The 4,794-nt window shown below is 43.5% G+C and overlaps 6 non-coding genes across 6 annotated transcripts; all 6 read left to right on the top strand.

Moving 5' to 3' along the window:
* The first annotated feature begins 1,103 nt into the window (after positions 1-1,103).
* On the top strand, positions 1,104-1,175 carry TRNAQ-UUG. The gene has a single exon. It is a non-coding gene; the product is annotated as a tRNA-Gln (tRNA).
* Positions 1,176-1,577: 402 nt separating this feature from the next.
* TRNAF-GAA lies at positions 1,578-1,650 on the top strand. The gene has a single exon. It is a non-coding gene; the product is annotated as a tRNA-Phe (tRNA).
* A 381-nt stretch (positions 1,651-2,031) lies between these two features.
* On the top strand, positions 2,032-2,103 carry TRNAQ-CUG. Its single transcript has one exon. It is a non-coding gene; the product is annotated as a tRNA-Gln (tRNA).
* A 1,396-nt stretch (positions 2,104-3,499) lies between these two features.
* On the top strand, positions 3,500-3,571 carry TRNAQ-UUG. The gene has a single exon. It is a non-coding gene; the product is annotated as a tRNA-Gln (tRNA).
* Positions 3,572-3,973: 402 nt separating this feature from the next.
* TRNAF-GAA lies at positions 3,974-4,046 on the top strand. Its single transcript has one exon. It is a non-coding gene; the product is annotated as a tRNA-Phe (tRNA).
* A 377-nt stretch (positions 4,047-4,423) lies between these two features.
* On the top strand, positions 4,424-4,495 carry TRNAQ-CUG. The gene has a single exon. It is a non-coding gene; the product is annotated as a tRNA-Gln (tRNA).
* The last annotated feature ends 299 nt before the right edge of the window (positions 4,496-4,794 follow it).

The following is a 4,794-nucleotide window of genomic DNA, read 5'->3' as shown; positions in this document are numbered from 1 at the left end:
CAATAGTGTTTTTTTCTTCAGTTTTGCTCTTAAGTATAAATTTAACTCTGTTTTTTCCTCAGTGTCTGAAGTATCATCGGTTATGAGAAATCATCCATCTGATTTTACATTCTGAATTGGCATCCCTCACAAGCCTCAAAGAGAAATGGTTTTCACCCCGCTTAGTCGAAAAATTTGAGGGTCCAGATTTCTCCTTGAGATTCGATTTTATGCCATTCTTTCTTTCTTTCTTTTTCTCTGTTCATATGAGTAACTGTCTCTTTTGTGGTAGAAAAGACAATGATGAATTTGTGAAATATTAGGTCACTGATCAACAGTAGGAACCAAATTCCAAGGCGTGATAGCGTTGACTTTCACTTTGGAGCTAGTGCTTGTATATAAAAACTGAAATTGGATCTCACGTTCAAATAGCCACATATGTAGTCTCATCAGCATTGCTGGCGTAAAGTGTGCAAAGTTTAGGAATTCAGTTTGTTTCCCGCTTGCCAGTAGAGGTGTGTGGGGGTGGGGGGTTTTCATATTCGTTTCTGAACATGGGTTAGCAGAATGTAAAGTTTCGGCTTGCAGACTGGTTGAGATGATTTATTAGGTTTGGTTGGGAGAATGGATGCCAAAACCGATAATGCTATGAAAGGAAGAAAAGAGTTGCTTCTACTTGTTAATGCTTTGCTTCTGTTCACTGTTTTACAGAACCGATAAAGTGTAAAGGGAATAAAAAGGTGCCGGGCCGGAGTACCGGTAGCTTTTGCCTTTGAGGGACGGCAGCTATAACATTGGAGGGGATAGGCTGCGCTGAGCTGGGATGTAGGGACGTGTAGGGGCTTTTTTTCGAACTCAGCTTGCAGCGACGGCTATCTTTCAGAGTAGGTCCAGAACATCATGTGCTCCTATGACAGGAAATGTCTCAGGCTTCAGCGTTAGTACTGAGCCGTAGAATGAAGAGTGTTGAATAAGGCCTTTGCAAATGACTGCTACATTTTGTGATATTTACTGGGTACAAACTAAGGTGAAAAATCAAGAAAAATGATGGAATAGATGTAAAAGCGGGGACCTGCAAGGTGTGAAAGAGCAAATGTGTGAAAATGGAAGCCTAGCTGCTGAATGGTTCCATGGTGTAATGGTTAGCACTTTGGACTTTGAATCCAGGGATCTGAGTTCAAATCTCAGTGGAACCTGCTGGATTTTTTTAATCCTTGTGCCTTGAAGACACGAATTCTCAAGGCCATGTAGGCTGGTGAATGGGTAGAATGGTCTGGTAGCAAAGCATGGCCCCTGAAATGAGGTAAATTAAGCCAGCTAGTTTGCCAGGAGCACAAAGGAGAGAGGGAAAGAAAGGGACAAATCCAGGCATGTTGTGCTTTGTAATGTGGAGGGGAGGGTGCAAGATTAGCTGTGTGCAAGCCCGCCTTTCGGACTGCTGTTGCTAGGAGAGTGGGGGTGACCCTCTGTGCTTTTGAAAAGGACATGATGTGGGTCTTGAATAGCCTTCTCTTTTAAGGCAAGGTACTGTAGGTAGCTGGGAAGTTCTTGCAGTAGAGGCAAGGGCAGGTGGGGAGGGCACATCTTTACCTACAGCAGCTGAAATAGCTCAGTTGGGAGAGCGTTAGACTGAAGATCTAAAGGTCCCTGGTTCAATTCCAGATTTCAGCATCCCATTTTCCACCTAGTGGACAAGGGTAGAAAAAGGCCATTTGTCCCCTGCAGTCTGCCCTGTTCTCCCCATCTGCCCAGAGCAGGGGTCCATGTCAGCTGTAGAAGCTTTATCCCCTTGCAGGAAGTGCCTGCCTTTGCAGGCATCTTTCATTTGTTTGTTTGTTTGCTTGCTTCTTCATTAGTTCCTCACCATAGTTGACTCAGAAGAATGGAGCCATCAGGGTTTATTCTTAATAACAAAATCATTTTTGAAGTGGGTATTTCTTAAGCAAAGGCTTACGAATTAAAAGGAGGTTGTAAAATCGCTAGCATGCTAGAAGTTGAGGTAATAGCTACAAGTGGATCTGGTACAGCAATGAGCAAAGACTACAGCCTCCTGGTTCCATGGTGTAATGGTGAGCACTCTGGACTCTGAATCCAGCAATCTGAGCTCAAATCTCAGTGGAACCTGGTACTAGTAGATATTTTAAGAGTCTTTCCTCTTAAAACATTCCGTATTGGAGGGCTTGCAGAAAGCCAAGTAGAGTTCACAGTATGCTTTAGATCTTACCAAAGCCGCATGTATTTGAGGTTGCGCTTGAGTTTTTCCTTTGGGATTCATGACTATGTCGGAAAAGGCTCCCTTGGATTTCTTTATCGCTATCATTTGAAAAATTCAAAGTAGCTTAGGACTGATTTCCCTCTTGCACTTGAAGGTAATGGTGTTAGGATGTAGGGGGAGTTCTGCTGTGGATAGGCCACCACAATAGTGTTTTTTTCTTCAGTTTTGCTCTTAAGTATAAATTTAACTCTGTTTTTTCCTCAGTGTCTGAAGTATCATCGGTTATGAGAAATCATCCATCTGATTTTACATTCTGAATTGGCATCCCTCACAAGCCTCAAAGAGAAATGGTTTTCACCCTGCTTAGTCGAAAAATTTGAGGGTCCAGATTTCTCCTTGAGATTCCATTTTATGCCATTCTTTCTTTCTTTCTTTTTCTCTGTTCATATGAGTAACTGTCTCTTTTGTGGTAGAAAAGACAATGATGAATTTGTGAAATATTAGGTCACTGATCAACGGTAGGAACCAAATTCCAAGGCGTGATAGCGTTGACTTTCACTTTGGAGCTAGTGCTTGTATATAAAAACTGAAATTGGATCTCACGTTCAAAAAGCCACATACGTAGTCTCATCAGCATTGCTGGCGTAAAGTGTGCAAAGTTTAGGAATTCAGTTTGTTTCCCGCTTGCCAGTAGAGGTGTGTGGGGGTGGGGGGTTTTCATATTCGTTTCTGAACATGGGTTAGCAGAATGTAAAGTTTCGGCTTGCAGACTGGTTGAGATGATTTATTAGGTTTGGTTGGGAGAATGGATGCCAAAACCGATAATGCTATGAAAGGAAGAAAAGAGTTGCTTCTACTTGTTAATGCTTTGCTTCTGTTCACTGTTTTACAGAACCGATAAAGTGTAAAGGGAATAAAAAGGTGCCGGGCCGGAGTACCGGTAGCTTTTGCCTTTGAGGGACGGCAGCTATAGCATTGGAGGGGATAGGCTGCGCTGAGCTGGGATGTAGGAACGTGTAGGGGCTTTTTTTCGACCTCAGCTTGCAGCGACGGCTATCTTTCAGAGTAGGTCCAGAACATCATGTGCTCCTATGACAGGAAATGTCTCAGGGTTCAGCGTTAGTACTGAGCCGTAGAATGAAGAGTGTTGAATAAGGCCTTTGCAAATGACTGCTACATTTTGTGATATTTACTGGGTACAAACTAAGTTGAAAAATCAAGAAAAATGATGGAATAGATGTAAAAGCGGGGACCTGCAATGTGTGAAAGAGCAAATGTGTGAAAATGGAAGCCTAGCTGCTGAATGGTTCCATGGTGTAATGGTTAGCACTTGGGACTTTGAATCCAGGGATCTGAGTTCAAATCTCAGTGGAACCTGCTGGATTTTTTTAATCCTTGTGCCTTGAAGACACGAATTCTCAAGGCCATGTAGGCTGGTGAATGGGTAGAATGGTCTGGTAGCAAAGCATGGCCCCTGAAATGAGGTAAATTAAGCCAGCTAGTTTGCCAGGAGCACAAAGGAGAGAGGGAAAGAAAGGGACAAATCCAGGCATGTTGTGCTTTGTAATGTGGAGGGGAGGGTGCAAGATTAGCTGTGTGCAAGCCCGCCTTTCGGACTGCTGTTGCTAGGAGAGTGGGGGTGACCCTCTGTGCTTTTGAAAAGGACATGATGTGGGTCTTGAATAGCCTTCTCTTTTAAGGCAAGGTACTGTAGGTAGCTGGGAAGTTCTTGCAGTAGAGGCAAGGGCAGGTGGGGAGGGCACATCTTTACCTACAGCAGCTGAAATAGCTCAGTTGGGAGAGCGTTAGACTGAAGATCTAAAGGTCCCTGGTTCAATTCCAGGTTTCAGCATCCCATTTTCCACCTAGTGGACGAGGGTAGAAAAAGGCCATTTGTCCCCTGCAGTCTGCCCTGTTCTCCCCATCTGCCCAGAGCAGGGGTCCATGTCAGCTGTAGAAGCTTTATCCCCTTGCAGGAAGTGCCTGCCTTTGCAGGCATCTTTCATTTGTTTGTTTGCTTGCTTCTTCATTAGTTCTTCACCATAGTTGACTCAGAAGAATGGAGCCATCAGGGTTTATTCTTAATAACAAAATCATTTTTGAAGTGGGTATTTCTTAAGCAAAGGCTTACGAATTAAAAGGAGGTTGTAAAATCGCTAGCATGCTAGAAGTTGAGGTAATAGCTACAAGTGGATCTGGTACAGCAATGAGCAAAGACTACAGCCTCCTGGTTCCATGGTGTAATGGTGAGCACTCTGGACTCTGAATCCAGCAATCTGAGTTCAAATCTCAGTGGAACCTGGTACTAGTAGATATTTTAAGAGTCTTTCCTCTTAAAACATTCGGTATTGGAGGACTTGCAGAAAGCCAAGAAGAGTTCACAGTATGCTTTAGATCTTACCAAAGCCGCATGTATTTGAGGTTGCGCTTGAGTTTTTCCTTTGGGATTCATGACTATGTCGGAAAAGGCTCCCTTGGATTTCTTTATCGCTATCATTTGGAAAATTCAAAGTAGCTTAGGACTGATTTCCCTCTTGCACTTGAAGGTAATGGTGTTAGGATGTAGGGGGAGTTCTGCTGTGGATAGGCCACCACAATAG

The sequence above is a fragment of the Microcaecilia unicolor genome, chromosome 2 (genome assembly GCF_901765095.1).
Source record: "Microcaecilia unicolor chromosome 2, aMicUni1.1, whole genome shotgun sequence".
Lineage (NCBI taxonomy): Eukaryota > Metazoa > Chordata > Amphibia > Gymnophiona > Siphonopidae > Microcaecilia > Microcaecilia unicolor.
The sequence above is the reverse complement of the archived record's forward strand: the minus strand, read 5'-3'. Positions and strand labels throughout refer to the sequence as shown.